The 17,689-nt window shown below is 46.4% G+C and overlaps 1 pseudogene; it reads right to left on the bottom strand.

The window, feature by feature from the left end:
• The window catches only part of LOC135503978 (disco-interacting protein 2 homolog B-A-like), a 92,867-nt pseudogene that overhangs the window by 30,388 nt on the left and 44,790 nt on the right, over positions 1–17,689 (bottom strand).

Genomic DNA, 17,689 nt, shown 5'->3' with positions numbered 1-17,689 from the left:
AGATATATGTGGATGATTTTTAAAGCCAGGCACATTCAACAGTTAGGTTATTGACTATAGACCTAATTAAGTTGAGGTTTCCTCTCTCCTGACTTTTCTTAGACAATAAAGGTAAGGTCTGTTTTCTTGTCTCCTAATTTCGCTGCTGCCTTCACCACATTGTTCTCAACACCAATATGCTGGTTAACTTTGCAATTTAGCACAACATGGTCTAAGAAAAGGCGCCAATTCAACAGCGCACTGATACGTTTCAAAACCGGGGACACCTGACAGCGACCACTATCCAACACAGGAGAGCATTTGTCATAAAATTATATTTTGACTTATGTTTTCACCATTTTTCTTACATAATATAACCAGAAGGAATTTCAGTAGCACGTCAGACTGATGGACAATGCATCAGTCCACTCAGACAGGTGTCTTGTACACCATGATTACAGTGGTTCCTCCTTTAAAAGTTGCGTCATTCTGCGGCACTACTTGCGAGCTGCCGCAGCATTCTGTGGCACGTCATTTAATTCTTACTGCAAGTTATTGCTAGTTTGACCACCAGAGGGCATCTTTGAGAATCATTTCATAGTATTCCTTATTGGCATTACCAAAGAATGTAAAACCTTTTTTGTAATAACATAGTATATGGGATTCATTTTAAGAAATTTGGCTTAATTCATTTGATTAAATATTATGGTGATTCTATTCAGAGAAAAACAAAAAACAAAACCCTCAGGGTTTCCGTTAGGATGGAATTGAAAATATGGCGCTATACAACGTGTAGGTCGGTAGTAGACTACAGGATTAGAGAATTGAAAGTCTTATTTATATCACCTCCCTTGTCTGATATCTTAACATTCTCTATGCCACAAAATCTAAAAATAAAAAAATAAAACGGGTAGAAATGTCATGTTTTAGGTCATTAAAATGTACTGAGACTGGATAATCCCCGTCGTTTCTCCTAATTGAACTTTTATATTCACTGATTCTGTTTGAGAGAACGAGAGAACGAGAGGTTTTACCTACATAGCACAGCCCACATGGACATTTAATAATGTAGATAACATGGGTGGTGGAACATGTAATAATGTCATTTATTTGGAACCGTTTTCCTGTGTGGGTGGCAGAAATATTCACACTTCATCATATTGTTGCACTGTGTGCAACCTCTGCATTTATAGCTACCATTTGGAAGAGGGTGTAAAAGAGCCTGGCTGATTTTCTTTTGTGGCTGGCAGTTGGCATGGATCAATTTATTGCGTAAATTGTGACCTCTCCTATATACAATAAGTGGTGGATTCTTGAATTCAGCTGGCAAAGCTGGGTCCGATGATAACCCATGACAGTGATTCCTGACCGCATCTCCCACTTTTCACGAGTTCATTTTGTACATTTTTTGCTTGACTCGTTATAACTACTTATATTTTCTTCCCCGTAATGTTTTGTCAGCCATCTTTGCTGAAGTCACCAGGGAAAAATGTGTCATTGGAACCACTTGATATGATTGGTCATATAAAAACCTTGGGACCCAAATGCATAACGAGTGCTCTATCTCCCCCTTGTGGTGGTCTGGAGCAATGAAGCCGTGACACTGGGTACCTCTAAGTCCCACGGTGTAAGATCACAACTTTTAAAGGAGGAACCACTGTAGATGTCTGTTTGTTGTTGCTGCTCGACTAAAGAAATTTCGGTGGACCAACAGCCAGTCGACTAAATGGGGTCAGTGCTAAGCGATACACAAGTAAAAAAACACACAAAAACAGATATACACAAAACAACAAACTAGGATTTTTTTTCTTCATAAAATACACACAATGTTCAGGACATGTCTCACCTCGATATAAGCTGTGTCTGTGTTGGCGGTGGGGATGTGGGGCTGCCAGTCTTTAGAGGGCTTGGTCAGGTACTTGGTGTCTGTCACAACCCACTTCATACGGGGCCAACCTGGGAGGCAGAACAACACACTCAGCATCATGTATAGAGGCCACAACTAGAAGTCCGTTTGATGACAGGACAAAGATCCAAAAGTTGTAGCTATTAAAAGGTGGTATTAGGAACATTAGTGGGCATACGTCTACCTACCCACATGACCACGGACGTCCACCCGCCCACATGACCACGGACGTCCACCCGCCCACATGACCACGGACGTCCACCCGCCCACATGACCACGGACGTCCACCCGCCCACATGACCACGGACGTCCACCCGCCCACATGACCACGGACGTCCACCCGCCCATGACCACGACCACGGACCCGCCCACATGACCACCCACCCGCCCACATGACCACGGACGTCCACCCGCCCACATGACCACGGACGTCCACCCGCCCACATGACCACGGACGTCCACCCGCCCACATGACCACGGACGTCCACCCGCCCACATGACCACGGACGCGTCCACCCGACCCACGTCCACCCGCCCATGACCACGGACGTCCACCCGCCCACATGACCCACGGACGCCCACATGACCACCGTCGCCCACATGACCACGGACGTCCACCCGCCCACATGACCACGGACGTCTACCCGCCCACATGACCACGGACGTCTACCCGCCCACATGACCACGGACGTCGCCCACATGACCACGGACGTCTGACCACGCCCACCCGCCCATGACCACGGACGTCTACCCGCCCACATGACCACGGACGCCCACATGACCACGGACGTCTACCTGCCCACATGACCCACATGACCCACGGACGTCTACCTGCCCACATGACCACGGACGTCTACCTGCCCACCCACGGACGTGCCCACATGACCACGGACGTCTACCTGCCCACATGACCACGGACGTCTACCTGCCCACATGACCACGGACGTCTACCTGCCCACATGACCACGGACGTCTACCTGCCCACATGACCACGGACGTCTACCTATCCACAATATAATGGACATCTACCAGCAATGCCAGCAGTATGTGCTGACCTTTGAACTGCATGATCTCTCCCTGGGGAGTCTTGGGCAGTCCTTTAAGACAGATCTCACTGGTCAGGGCGAGGCCCACCCCACAGCTGCCCAATAGGAAGCCAATCTGCAGACTGCCTGCGTCCTGGGTTGTGAAACACAAATACAAGCATTTGAAAAGGACAAAGGAAATCTTGATCATGACTTTCTAAATGCCACTGTATTTTGCTGTGTAATATCAAAGGATTTTATTATAGTTTATTAAATAGAATTTGAACCCAGATATGACTGAGTGGGTATTGAAGTCCATACCTGTCTAGACAGTGGCACCTCTATCGGTACAGGGATGACCTCTGCTAGGAGACAGCCATAGAAGGCCACCCAGAACATTGCAGGGTCAGTGTTAGGGTATACCAATGCCACCTAGGGGATAGACAGTACAGTTTCAGACACAGTACAGCATCCCACAATGGCAGGTTGGCATTTACTGGGATGACTCATGCACTGGAGGCAGCTCTGCAGAGTGGTTAGCTCTGATTTTAACCCTTAACCCCAACCTTAACCACACTGCTAACCCTAATGCCTAACCTTAAATTAAGAACAAAAAACAAATATTTTGAAATTTTACGATTTCGCCAATTTTGACTTTGCAGCTGGCCCATCTTGCGTATATCGCTCAGTTCTGCCTCCAGGGCAAGATTCATGACAATAAACGTCAACCTGCATCACAATGGGGAATATCTTATATTGTTTATTGTGTTGTCTGTGCATTGCATGGAGAAGACACAGATCATGTTTTTAAATAAACATCAATCAATCAATGTGGTAAAGCGTGAAGGAGAGAAGAGTGGAGGAAGTTATCTGTGTCTGTGTCATCCCATCTGAATGGCTGTGTGTTTTCACCATGTACCCTATCTCCAGGCCTCAGGACAGGTTCGTTCTTCGTGCCCAGTTTGTTTAACAGAGTGTAGGCCAGCTTCAGACTGCGGCTCCACAGTTTACCTGAGACAGAGAGAGAGAGCGAGAGAGAGAAGAGCAATTTCTCAGAGGAGACTATATGACCTCAGCTCTCCATAGATTGACTGAGAGGAGGGTGATCTTCTGAACTACAAAACATTAGTTATAAACTAAAGAAGAAGTCCAATCTGAGACTGTGGGTTAGCCTGAAATGTCTCCCTGATCCGTCATGTAGCGTGCCATGTCAGACGGTGAGACCTACCGTACGTCAGCGTGTAGAGGGGTTTCCCGGTAACGTCCAGGGTGGTGAGAGCGGGGCTCTTGGCCTGTGAAGCCCCCCAACGTGCCAGGGCAGCCTGCAGGGCCGGGGGCCAGTTACTGACCACCCCCAGGGGCTCCCCCTTTACCGGGATGATCTGACGGCCCTCTGGCCTGGGGGTGTTGGGGTCCGGCTGGGGCACTACGGAGAGGGGCGAGTAGGAGAGTAGGTGAGTAGGAGAGTAGGAGAGGAAAGAGGGATGAAAGGAGGAGGAAAAGAATAAGGCATGGGAGAAGAAAATGGGGTAGAAAAGGAATAAAGTATAAAAAAGCATAAAAAAACAAGAGTATAAAAAAACAAGAGTATAAAAAAACAAGAGCATAAAAAAACAAGAGTATAAGAGCATAAAAAAACAAGAGTATAAGAGTATAAAAAAACAAGAGTATAAGAGTATAAAAAAACAAGAGTATAAGAGCATAAAAAAACAAGAGTATAAGAGCATAAAAAACAAGAGTATAAGAGTATAAAAAAACAAGAGTATAAGAGCATAAAAAAACAAGAGTATAAAAAAACAAGAGCATAAAAAAACAAGAGTATAAGAGTATAAAAAACAAGAGTATAAAAAAACAAGAGTAAAGTTGAGTTTTCTACTGGTTTAATGAAGACTAATAAAAGAGACAGATATCTACTTTCCACTTACTACATCATTTTCAGGAATATACTTTAAATATACATATCAAAAGTACATGGGAATTGCTAAAATGTACTTAAGTATCATAAGTGAAAGTATAAATCATTTCAACTTCCTTATATTAAGTAAACCAGAAGGCTCAATTTTATTTATTTTTATTGAGGGATAGTCAGGGGAAAACTCCAACACTCAGACAAAGCGTTTGTGTTTAGTGAGTCAGCCAGACCAGAGGCAGTAGGGACAACCAGGGATGTTCTTTTGATAAGTGTGTGAATTGGACCATTCTCCTGTCAAAATGTTCCTGTCCAAATGTAACGAGTACTTTGGGTGTCAGGGAAAATGTATGGAGTAAAAAGTACATTCTTTTCTTTAGGAATGTAGTGAAGTAAAAATAAAAGTTGCCAAAAATATAAATAGTAAAGTACAGATACCACAAAAAACTACTTAAATAGTACTTTAAAGTACTTTTACACCTCTGGGATTGTTGGAATATTTTCTGAAGTACTGAAGTGGGTCCTTTGCATCTTACCCTCTACGATCTCCTCTGAGTCGTCCAGGAAGAAGTCACTGAGCGGAGGTCTCTTGGGCCGTTTCAGAGTGTTGAGTAGCTGCTGGATCTTAGTGGAAACACGGCTGTTTACTGGTACACCTGGACACGGAGGTAGAGGCACACAGAGGCAGGACGGAGGTAGAGGCAGGACAGAGGCAGGACCGAGGTAGAGGCAGGACAGAGGCAGGACCGAGGTAGAGGCAGGACAGAGGCAGGACCGAGGTAGAGGCAGGAGGAAGGGAAATACACACATGATCATAGACAAGTGAGCATAGACACACACCAGCGTGATGCTGTTCTGTAGTGTGTTGTACCAGTGTGATGCTGTTCTGCAGTGTGTTGTACCAGTGTGATGCTGTTCTGCAGTGTGTTGTACCAGTGTGATGCTGTTCTGCAGTGTGTTGTACCAGTGTGATGCTGTTCTGCAGTGTGTTGTACCAGTGTGATGCTGTTCTGCAGTGTGTTGTACCAGCGTGACGCTGTTCTGCAGTGTGTTGTACCAGCGTGACGCTGTTCTGCAGTGTGTTGTACCAGTGTGACGCTGTTCTGCAGTGTGTTGTACCAGTGTGATGCTGTTCTGCAGTGTGTTGTACAAGCGCATCGCTGTTCTGCGGTGTGTTATACAGTGTGTGTGTGTGCGCATACCGTCAGCGGTGGTATCCAGCATGCTGGTGCGGCTCTGTCCTCGGGGCATCCCCCTGGGCATAGCATTGGGGGGCAGGTCCACCCTAGAGTCTACCCTTGAACGCCTCTCAGGGGTTGAGGATGTCACGTCTGGGGGGACACTGTTCTCTGGAGGAAAGAGGTGGAGAGGGGAGTTAGACACTCAGACGGTTGACTTTAGCTCTATTCTATATGACACCTAAACCAGGGTAGTCGGTCACCCAAACCTGTGTATTTGCAGGATGTTAGACTTACAAATGGGTTTGCATGCTTGGCTGTGTTGGTCTTACCTACACGTGTGTGCATTTGTAGGGTGTGTGTCTTACCCATGCACGTGCGGGTTGTGTGTGTGTGTTTGCAGAGTGTGTGTGTGTCGCACCTATGCGTGTGCTCGCCAGTATGTCAGCCAGCGCGGAAGTGGGGGTCTTATTCTCTCCGTGGGACAGGGTGGAGGAGGTGGAGGAGGTGGAGGAGGAGCTCTGCACTGAGCGGTTGATCCAGTAGTCTGGGCTCTGGAGGCTCTGGGCCAGCACTGCACTCAGAGCTGCCTGGCGACGCAGGGAACCCTCGTCCTCAGACGCTGACGATGTGTCTGACAGGGAGACAGAACCACATTTGTGATGTGTGGTGAGATTAGTTGCGCAAAATAGCTGCCGTGGCACCCCCCAGGTGTTTAGTTTAGTTTATTAATTCGACCATTTAAAAAAAAACAAGCACACAAAACTTAAAAGCCATATATGCACATGAATAAAATCATCAAGGATAACACAGTCTGGGACTTATTTCCATTGTGGTCCTCTTGAGACAAGATGACTAGACAAGATCCAACACAGTATGGCAGTGAAATAATAAAACAAAAACATAGAAGAAGAACATCTCCTCATTCCAGTTACATCATAGGGGTTATTCATATGATGACACAGAAGACATCAAACATGTTTTTACTTTATTTTTAGAACTGCCCAGAGAGGATGTTGTTTTTATAGGCAGAGGCAAGTCATTCCATTCTGAGGCTCCAGTATACTAGACAGTACCTTTCCCAGCATTACTCCTGAACCTGTATAAGCACACATCAGCAACACCTGATCTGGTGCTGTGATTGTGTGCATCACTAACACGAGGAAAGTAATCACTTAGATATCTGGGTGCAGGACCATAAATACTCATGTAAACCAAACCTAGTCTAATCTGGGACACCTTCAATACTGCCATGATCAGCTTATTCTGGGCCATCTGGAGCTTCCCCTTCATAAATTTAGATTAGCCCCCAAACCAGGAAGTACTAGCATAGTCGAAATGGCATTGAATGAGGGCAGTGGCTAGCGCTTTCATGGAGTCCTTATCAAGCAGCTTGGACTTTCAAGCCAAAAACTTAGTCCTGTCATTAACCTTCCCTAGCACCTTATTGGCCATGCTCACACCTCCAAAGCTTCCATCAAGGATACCTCCCAAGTAGCTAACAGAGGTTTTAGTAGTCAGCACCTCACCCTCTAACTACACTCTGATTTCAGACGACCTACACAATTTAGGTCTGGATCCCAAAATAATTGCAGATAGCTTATTATCTCCAAGCCATTTGCTAATGTTAGTAAGCTCTAAGTACGCTCTCCAACATAGTTTTACATTTGTGAGGCACCAGAAGTGTAGAGTCATCCGCATAAAGAAAAAAAGACGGCAAGAACAAGCATCTTTCATATCATTAATATACAAAAAAAAACAGCAGAGGCCCAAGCACGCTACCCTGCGGAACGCCACAACTCATTGGTTTGTACCTGAGACAGTGAACCATTAACCTCTACTACTTGCTCCCTTCCTGATATATAGGACTTTACCCAGCCTAGAGGGATACTGCTTAACCCCAGTACCTTCAGTTTGGAGATTAGGAGACAGTGGTGAACTGTATCAAAGGCCTTCTGTATCTTAATCCCAGCGCCTCCAGTTTGGAGATTAGGAGACAGTGGTTAACTGTATCAAAGGCCTTCTGTAGCTTAATCCCAGTGCCTCCAGTTTGGAGATTAGGAGACAGTGGTTAACTGTATCAAAGGCCTTCTGTAGTTTAACCCCAGTGCCTCCAGTTTGGAGATTAGGAGACAGTGGTTAACTGTATCAAAGGCCTTCTGTAGCTTAACCCCAGTGCCTCCAGTTTGGAGATTAGGAGACAGTGGTTAACTGTATCAAAGGCCTTCTGTACCTTAACCCCAGTGCCTTCAGTTTGGAGATTAGGAGACAGTGGTTAACTGTATCAAAGGCCTTCTGTAGCTTAACCCCAGTGCCTCCAGTTTGGAGATTAGGAGACAGTGGTTAACTGTATCAAAGGCCTTCTGTATCTTAACCCCAGTGCCTCCAGTTTGGAGATTAGGAGACAGTGGTTAACTGTATCAAAGGCCTTCTGTAGCTACAGAAGCCCCAGTGCCTCCAGTTTGGAGATTAGGAGACAGTGGTGAACTGTATCAAAGGCCTTCTGTAGCTTGACCCCAGTGCCTCCAGTTTGGAGATTAGGAGACAGTGGTTAACTGTATCAAAGGCCTTCTATAGCTTAACCCCAGCGCCTCCAGTTTGGAGATTAGGAGACAGTGGTTGACTGTATCAAAGGCCTTCTGTAGCTTAACCCCAGCGCCTCCAGTTTGGAGATTAGGAGACAGTGGTTGACTGTATCAAAGGCCTTCTGTATCTTAACCCCAGCGCCTCCAGTTTGGAGATTAGGAGACAGTGGTTAACTGTATGAAAGGCCTTCTGTATCTTAACCCCAGCGCCTCCAGTTTGGAGATTAGGAGACAGTGGTTAACTGTATGAAAGGCCTTCTGTATCTTAATCCCAGTGCCTCCAGTTTGGAGATTAGGAGACAGTGGTTAACTGTATCAAAGGCCTTCTGTAGCTTACATTGTTACATTGTGAACAGGGAATAGTGGATCCCCCAGGTGGGTTACATTGTTAGGGAACAGGGAACAGTGGATCCCCCGGGTGGGTTACATTGTTAGTGAACAGGGAACAGTGGAACCCCCAGGTGGGTTACATTGTTAGGGAACAGGGAACAGTGGAACCCCCAGGTGGGTTACATTGTTCGTGAACAGGGAACAGTGGAACCCCCAGGTGGGTTACATTGTTCGTGAACGGGGAACAGTGGAACCCCCAGGTGGGTTACATTGTTCGTGAACAGGGAACAGTGGAACCCCCAGGTGGGTTACATTGTTCGTGAACGGGGAACAGTGGAACCCCCAGGTGAGTTACATTGTTAGTGAACGGGGAACAGTGGAACCCCCAGGTGGGTTACATTGTTAGGGAACAGGGAACAGTGGAACCCCCAGGTGGGTTACATTGTTAGTGAACAGGGAACAGTGGAACCCCCAGGTGGGTTACATTGTTAGTGAACGGGGAACAGTGGAACCCCCAGGTGGGTTACATTGTTAGTGAACAGGGAACAGTGGAACCCCCAAGTGGGTTACATTGTTAGTGAACGGGGAACAGTGGAACCCCCAGGTGGGTTACATTGTTAGTGAACGGGGAACAGTGGAACCCCCAGGTGGGTTACATTGTTAGTGAACGGGGAACAGTGGAACCCCCAGGTGGGTTACATTGTTAGTGAACGGGGAACAGTGGAACCCCCAGGTGCGTTACATTGTTAGTGAACGGGGAACAGTGGAACCCCCAGGTGGGTTACATTGTTAGTGAACGGGGAACAGTGGAACCCCCAGGTGCGTTACATTGTTAGTGAACGGGGAACAGTGGAACCCCCAGGTGGGTTACATTGTTAGTGAACAGGGAACAGTGGATCCCCCAGGTGGGTTACATTGTTAGTGAACGGGGAACAGTGGAACCCCCAGGTGGGATACATTGTTAGTGAACAGGGAACAGTGGAACCTCCTGTTGTAGGGTTAAAGCTGTGATAGCCCAACCCTGGTCCTGACAGGACGTGCAGGCTTTGTCCCGAATCACACCTAAACCAACTCATCAAAAGTTGTTACTGATCATCAAGACAGAGGACGCAGGTGTGTTAATGCTGGTCTGAAACTAAACCCTGAACTGTAGCTCTTCAGGACCAGGGTTAGTTATCGACCACCACGGAGTACTACTCAAACATATAACTAGTTATCGACCACCACAGAGTACTACTCAGAAATATAACTAGTTATCGACCCCCACAGAGTACTACTCAAACATATACCTAGTTATCGACGACCACAGAGTACTACTCAAACATATGCCTAGTTATCGACCACCAGAGCACTACTCAAACATATACCTAGTTATCGACCACCACAGAGTACTACTCAAACATATACCTAGTTATCGACCACCACAGAGTACTACTCAAACATATACCTAGTTATCGACCACCACAGAGTACTACTCAAACATATACCTAGTTATCGACCACCACAGAGTACTACTCAAACATATGCCTAGTTATCGACCACCAGAGCACTACTCAAACATATACCTAGTTATCGACCACCACAGAGTACTACTCAAACATATACCTAGTTATCGACCACCACAGAGTACTACTCAAACATATACCTAGTTATCGACCACCACAGAGTACTACTCAAACATATACCTAGTTATCGACCACCACAGAGTACTACTCAAACATATACCTAGTTATCGACCCCCACAGAGTACTACTCAAACATATACCTAGTTATCGACCCCCACAGAGTACTACTCAAACATATACCTAGTTATCGACCCCCACAGAGTACTACTCAAACATATACCTAGTTATCGACCACCACAGAGTACTACTCAAACATATGCCTAGTTATCGACCACCACAGAGTACTACTCAAACATATACCTAGTTATCGACCACCACAGAGTACTACTTAAACATATACCTAGTTATCGACCACTACAGAGTACTACTCAAACATATACCTAGTTATCGACCACCACAGAGTACTACTCAAACATATACCTAGGGTTGAACAACTCCGGTAACTTCCCCAAACCTCCTGGTTGGAAGATTCCCAGATTTCCTGCCTATTACCTTGAAATTCCAGGAATCTTCCAAACCAGGATATCTGGAACATTTTGGGAAAGTTTGTGAAATGTTGAAATCCTACATAGAACATAGTTACAACTCTATGATAGTGACCTGGAGGGGTGCAGTCTTCTGCGGGTGACTGGACGAAGGCTGAGCGGCGCTTGGTGGGCATGGGCAGTGCCATCTTCTCCTCCTTGTGTTTGGCCAACGCTGCCTGTACTGCCTCCGTGTGGATATCTGACAGAGAGAGAGACACAAAATGAGAACAGGAACAAGAGATTAGAAAGAGAGGACAGACAGAAAAACAAGGATGGAGGAAAGGAACAGCAGGACAGTCACTGCACCAACTATTATCCACTAGACTCCTTGGTCACAATCAGAACCAAGCACAATCTCTAAGCCAGGCACCAGCCTCCACACACTCCTGCTGTGATGCCATGCATGATGGTAGAGATCTGCGTGCATGTGTGGGTCCAGTGTGTTTAGTGTGTGTGTGTGTGTCCAGTGTGTTTAGTGTGTGTGTGTGTGTCCAGTGTGTTTGTGTGTGTGTGTTCAGTGTTATCAGCATGTGTGTGTCCTGTGTGCGTGTGTGTTCAGCATATGTGTGTGTGTGTGTGTGTTCAGCATATGTGTGTGTGTGTGTGTTCAGCATATGTGCGTGTGTGTTCAGCATATGTGCGTGTGTGTTCAGCATATGTGCGTGTGTGTTCAGCATATGTGCGTGTGTGTTCAGCATATGTGTGTGTGGGTGTGTTCAGCATATGTGTGTGTGTGTGTGTGTTCAGCATATGTGTGTGTGTGTGTGTGTGTTCAGCATATGTGTGTGTGTGTGTGTTCAGCATATGTGTGTGTGTGTGTGTTCAGCATGTGTGTGTGTGTGTGTTCAGCATGTGTGTGTGTGTGTGTTCAGCGTATGTGTGTGTGTGTGTGTTCAGCGTATGTGTGTGTGTGTGTGTTCAGCGTATGTGTGTGTGTGTTCAGCGTATGTGTGTGTGTGTTCAGCGTGTGTGTGTGTGTGTTCAGCGTGTGTGTGTGTTCAGCGTGTGTGTGTGTGTGTGTTCAGCGTGTGTGTGTGTGTGTTCAGCGTGTGTGTGTTCAGCGTGTGTGTGTTCAGCGTGTGTGTGTTCAGCGTGTGTGTGCTCAGCGTGTGTGTGCTCAGCGTGTGTGTGCTCAGCGTGTGTGTGCTCAGCGTGTGTGTGCTCAGCGTGTGTGTGCTCAGCGTGTGTGCTCTCAGCGTGTGTGCTCTCAGCGTGTGTGTGCTCAGCGTGTGTGTGCTCAGCGTGTGTGTGCTCAGTGTGTGTTAGGCGTGTGTGTGTGTGTGTTCAGCGTGTGTGTGTGTTCAGCGTGTGTTAGGCGTGTGTGTGTGTGTTAGGCGTGTGTGTTCAGTGTGTGTATTCCTTATTCAGTCTCCTTGGCGAGTAAACATCCTTGTTGTTGTTGGATGTAATTTCCTCTGTACACTATGGATCGTTTCCTGCTTAATGAATGGCCAGTTTTCTGAATCGGAATGTTTCAAGTTATGTCACGTGCACAAGTACAGTAAAATGCCTTTCTTGCAGCTCTAAACCCAACAAGACAGTAATCAATATCCATGTAGATCTAAAAATAACATGAAGTAGAACAAAAACGCACAGAAATAAAACATAAGAAATAAGAAGAACAGAATAAGTAAGTAAACAGGGTCAGTTCCAGAACCAGTTTTACAATGTGCAGGGATACTGGAGTGATGGAGGTAGATACAGTGAGCTCCAAAAGGATTGTATGAATGTACAATGTGTGTGTCTCTCTGTGTACCTGATCTGTAACGGTCGTCCCTGGTCCCACCGCTGCGGTTTCTGCGCCCCCCAGAGGAAGACGAGGGGCCAGGGGCCTCAGGACTGGCAGGGCTACAGTCACGGCTGGGTTCACCACTGGATGGGCCGGAGGACGCCTGCTGCTGGATGTCTGGGAGAGCCAGTACCACACCTGGACAGAGAGAGAGGATGGTCAGCACCTGGCTCTAACACACACACACACACACACACACACACGGAGATGAAAGCTCCGAGGCGCAGACAGAACAAGCAGGAGGTGACCTTTCAGGTTCAAAGCATTCAAATGCCAGCTCTGACGACCAGAGCACATCGCCAACGTTCCATACGGAAGCAAATGGTACCACACCTTGAGAAACTTGGGATTTTCCTGGAGTCATTTTCCAGGTAGTTAAGCAACCGTTTGATATGTAATGCACAAGAGCTGGGTTCCCCAGTAGACATGAGTTTATTTGGCCACACCACAAATTGACACACAGTGGACATAGACATCCTCCAGTGGCAGACTGTTGGCTGACTCAGGGCTTTCCATGGACATCCTCCAGTGGTAGACTGTTGGCTGACTCAGGGCTTTCCATAGACATCCTCCAGTGGCAGACTGTTGGCTGACTCAGGGCTTTCCATGGACATCCTCCAGTGGCAGTCTGTTGGCTGATTCAGGGCTTTCCATGGACATCCTCCAGTGGTAGACTGTTGGCTGACTCAGGGCTTTCCATGGCCATCCTCCAGTGGTAGACTGTTGGCTGACTCAGGGCTTTCCAAGGGCACTGACTGGAACTGACCCGATTAGAGCAAGAGGGGTAACAATGGTACGCTACACCCCAGCTCGTGACTAACTACCATACCTAGAAATTGGACAAGGGACAAAATAAGTCTGAAGTGAATGGTGTTCAAGGAACACTAGGCTAGTTGCATTTAATACATGTTTGAGTTTGTCATTGTAAACAAGAATTTGTTCTTAACGGACTAGCCTAGTTAAATAACGGTTAAAATATAAAATATAAAAAGTTAGAGTAATGATGACGCTGTTACTTCATCCACCACCAGAGTGCAGCAGAGAGCCATGAACGCTCCCATCGCCACTGGAACAGACAGACAGAGGGAGGTCGAAAAGATTTGGTAAAACAATCACGTCCACTGTCACCTTAATGGATGGGGGGGGGGGGGTCAGTACAGTTAGGCCTACACACTATTTGTGGAACAGTTTTGGTTTCTGTGTGCATTCTTTCCCCATAAAAATGACTTAAGTCTTTATTGAAGACTCATCTCTTCAGTGGGCAATATGATTGAGTGTAGTCTGGCCCAGGAGTGTGAAGATGAACGGAAAGGCTCTGGAGCCACGAACCCCCCTTGCTGTCTCTGCCTGGCAGGTTCCCCTCTCTCCACTGGGATTCTCTGCCTCAAACCCTATCACAGGGGCTGAGTCACTGGCTTACTGGTGCTCTTCCATGCCGTCCCTAGGAGGGGTGCGTCACTTGAGTGGGTTGAGTCACTGATGTGATCTTCCTGTCTGGGATGGTGCCCCCCCCTTGGGTTGTGCCGTGGTGGAGATCTTTGTGGGCTATACTCAGCCTTGTCTCAGGATGGTAAGTTGGTGGTTGAAGATATCCCTCCAGTGGTGTAGGGGCTGTGCTTGGGCAAAGTGGGTGGGGTTATATCCTGCCTGTTTGGCCCTGTCCGGGGGTGTCATCGGATGGGGCCACAGTGTCTCCTGACCACTCCTGTCTCAGCCTCCAGTATTTATGCTGCGGTAGTTTATGTGTCGGGGGGCTAGGGTCAGTCTGTTATATCTGGAGTATTTCTCCTGTCTTATCCGGTGTCCTGTGTGAATTTAAGTATGCTCTCTAATTCTCTCTCTCTCTGAGGACCTGAGCCCTAGGACCATGCCTCAGGACTACCAGGCCCGATGACTCCTTGCTGTCCCCAGTCCACATGGCCGTGCTGCTGCTCCAGTTGCAACTGTTCTGCCTGCGGCTATGGAACCCTGACCTGTTCACCGGACGTGCTACCTGTCCCAGACCTGCTGTTTTCAACTCTCTAGAGACAGCAGGTGCGGTAGAGATACTCTGAATGATCGGCTATGAAAAGCCAACTGACATTTACCCCTGAGGTGCTGACCTGTTGCACCCTCGACAACCACTGTGATTATTATTATTTGACCCTGCTGGTCATCTATGAACATTTGAACATCTTGGCCAAGTTCTGTTATAATCTCCACCTGGCACAGCCAGAAGAGGACTGGCCACCCCTCATAGCCTGTTTCCTCTCTAGGTTACTTCTACATCTGCATTGTTTGCCGTTTGGTGTTTTAGGCTGGGTTTCTGTACAGCACTTTGAGATATCAGCTGACATAAGAAGGGCTTTATAAATAAATTTGATTTGACGGTGCAAAACTGACATAGTTGATGAGCTTGGTCATTGCCGTCAGTTCAATTGAAAAGGCATGTGTTGGAGTTAGGCTGAAAACTCTATACTTCTATGTCACCTGCCCCAGTAAGGAGACACATGGATTATAAATGTCAAGGGGAGTCAGAGTAGAAGGAAGGGAGAAGAGGAGAAGAAGGAAGGGAGAAGAGGAGAAGGAAGGGAGAAGAGGAGAAGGAAGGGAGAAGAGGAGAAGGAAGGGAGAAGAAGTCAAGAGAAGAAGTAGAGAGAAGAGGAGAAGACGAGAGAAGAAGTAGAGAGAAGAGGAGAAGTCGAGAGGAGAAGTAGAGAAGAAGGAAGAGGAGAGAAGAGGAGAAGTCGAGAGAAGAAGTAGAGAGAAGAGGAGAAGGAAGGGAGAAGAAGTCAAGAGAAGAAGTAGAGAGAAGAGGAGAAGACGAGAGAAGAAGTAGAGAGAAGAGGAGAAGTCGAGAGGAGAAGTAGAGAAGAAGGAAGAGGAGAGAAGAGGAGAAGTCGAGAGAAGAAGTAGAGAGAAGAGGAGAAGACGAGAGAAGAAGTAGAGAGAAGAGGAGAAGTCGAGAGAAGAAGTAGAGAGAAGAGGAGAAGTCGAGAGGAGAAGTAGAGAGAAGAGGAGAAGTCGAGAGGAGAAGTAGAGAAGAAGGAAGAGGAGAGAAGAGGAGAAGTCGAGAAGAAGGAAGAGGAGAGAAGAGGAGAAGTCGAGAGAAGAAGTCGAGAGAAGAGGAGAAGTCGAGAGAAGAAGTAGAGAGAAGAGGAGAAGTCGAGAGAAGAAGTAGAGAGAAGAGGAGAAGTCGAGAAGAAGGAAGAGGAGAAGTCGAGAGAAGAAGTCGAGAGAAGAGGAGAAGTCGAGAGAAAAGTAGAGAGAAGAGGAGAAGTCGAGAGAAGAAGTAAGAAAAAGGAAGAGGAGAAAGAGGAGAAGTTGAGAGGAGAAGTAGAGAACTATTGTAAAGTGGCTGTTCCACTGGATGTCAGAAGGTGAATTCACCAATTTGTAAGTCGCTCTGGATAAGAGCGTCTGCTAAATGACTTAAATGTTAAATGTAAGGAAGAGGAGAGAAGAGGAGAGAAGTGAAAGATGAGAAGGGGAAGGAATAAGACAGAAAGTATAAGAGATGGATAAACTACAAACTGGTGATCTGAGGGAGGAAGAGGAAGATTAAAGGAGAAAGAAGAAAAGTGTCTTACTGGTGATCTGAGGGAGGAAGGGGCCCAGCAGCTTGGCTCGTTTCTTCTCATAGCCCTTCTGTGTGATGTCACCTAGCAGAGAAGAAGAGAAGACGATACACACACAGTCAGTCACCACACTAACACTACTATCAATCAACAACACACACAGTCGCCATATTTAGACTACTATCAATCAACAAGACACACAGTCACCATATTAAGACTACTATCAATCAACAACACACACAGTCACCACACTAACACTACTATCAATCAACAACACACACAGTCACCAGTCAGTCACCACACTAACACTACTATCAATCAACAACACACACACAGTCACCACACTAACACTACTATTAATCAACAAGACATACAGTCACCACACTAACACTACTATCAATCAACAACACACACACAGTCACCACACTAACACTACTATCAATCAACAACACACACAGTCACCACACTAACACTACTATCAATCAACAACACACACAGTCACCAGTCAGTCACCACACTAACACTACTATCAATCAACAAGACACACACAGTCACCACACTAACACTACTATCAATCAACAACACACACAGTCACCACACTAACACTACTATCAATCAACAACAACACACAGTCACCACACTAACAATACTATCAATCAACAACACACACAGTCACCACACTAACACTACTATCAATCATCAACACACACAGTCACCAGTCACCACACTAACACTACTATCAATCAACAACACACACAGTCACCACACTAACACTACTATCAATCAACAAGACATACAGTCACCAGTCAGTCACCACACTAACACTACTATCAATCAACAACACACACAGTCACCACACTAACACTACTATCAATCAACAACACACACACAGTCACCACAGTAACACTACTATCAATCAACAACACACACAGTCACCACACTAGCACTACTATCAATCAACAACACACACAGTCACCACACTAACACTACTATCAATCAACAACACACACACAGTCACCACACTAACACTACTATCAATCAACAACACACACAGTCACCAGTCAGTCACCACACTAACACTACTATCAATCAACAACACACACACAGTCACCACACTAACACTACTATCAATCAACAACACACACAGTCACCACACTAACACTACTATCAATCAACAACACACACACAGTCACCACACTAGCACTACTATCAATCAACAACACACAGTCACCACACTAGCACTACTATCAATCAACAACACACACAGTCACCACACTAG

This window comes from Oncorhynchus masou, chromosome 18, assembly GCF_036934945.1.
Source record: "Oncorhynchus masou masou isolate Uvic2021 chromosome 18, UVic_Omas_1.1, whole genome shotgun sequence".
NCBI classification, from domain to species: Eukaryota; Metazoa; Chordata; class Actinopteri; order Salmoniformes; family Salmonidae; genus Oncorhynchus; species Oncorhynchus masou.
Note: the sequence above shows the minus strand (reverse complement) of the source record. Positions and strands in the feature narration are given on the sequence as shown.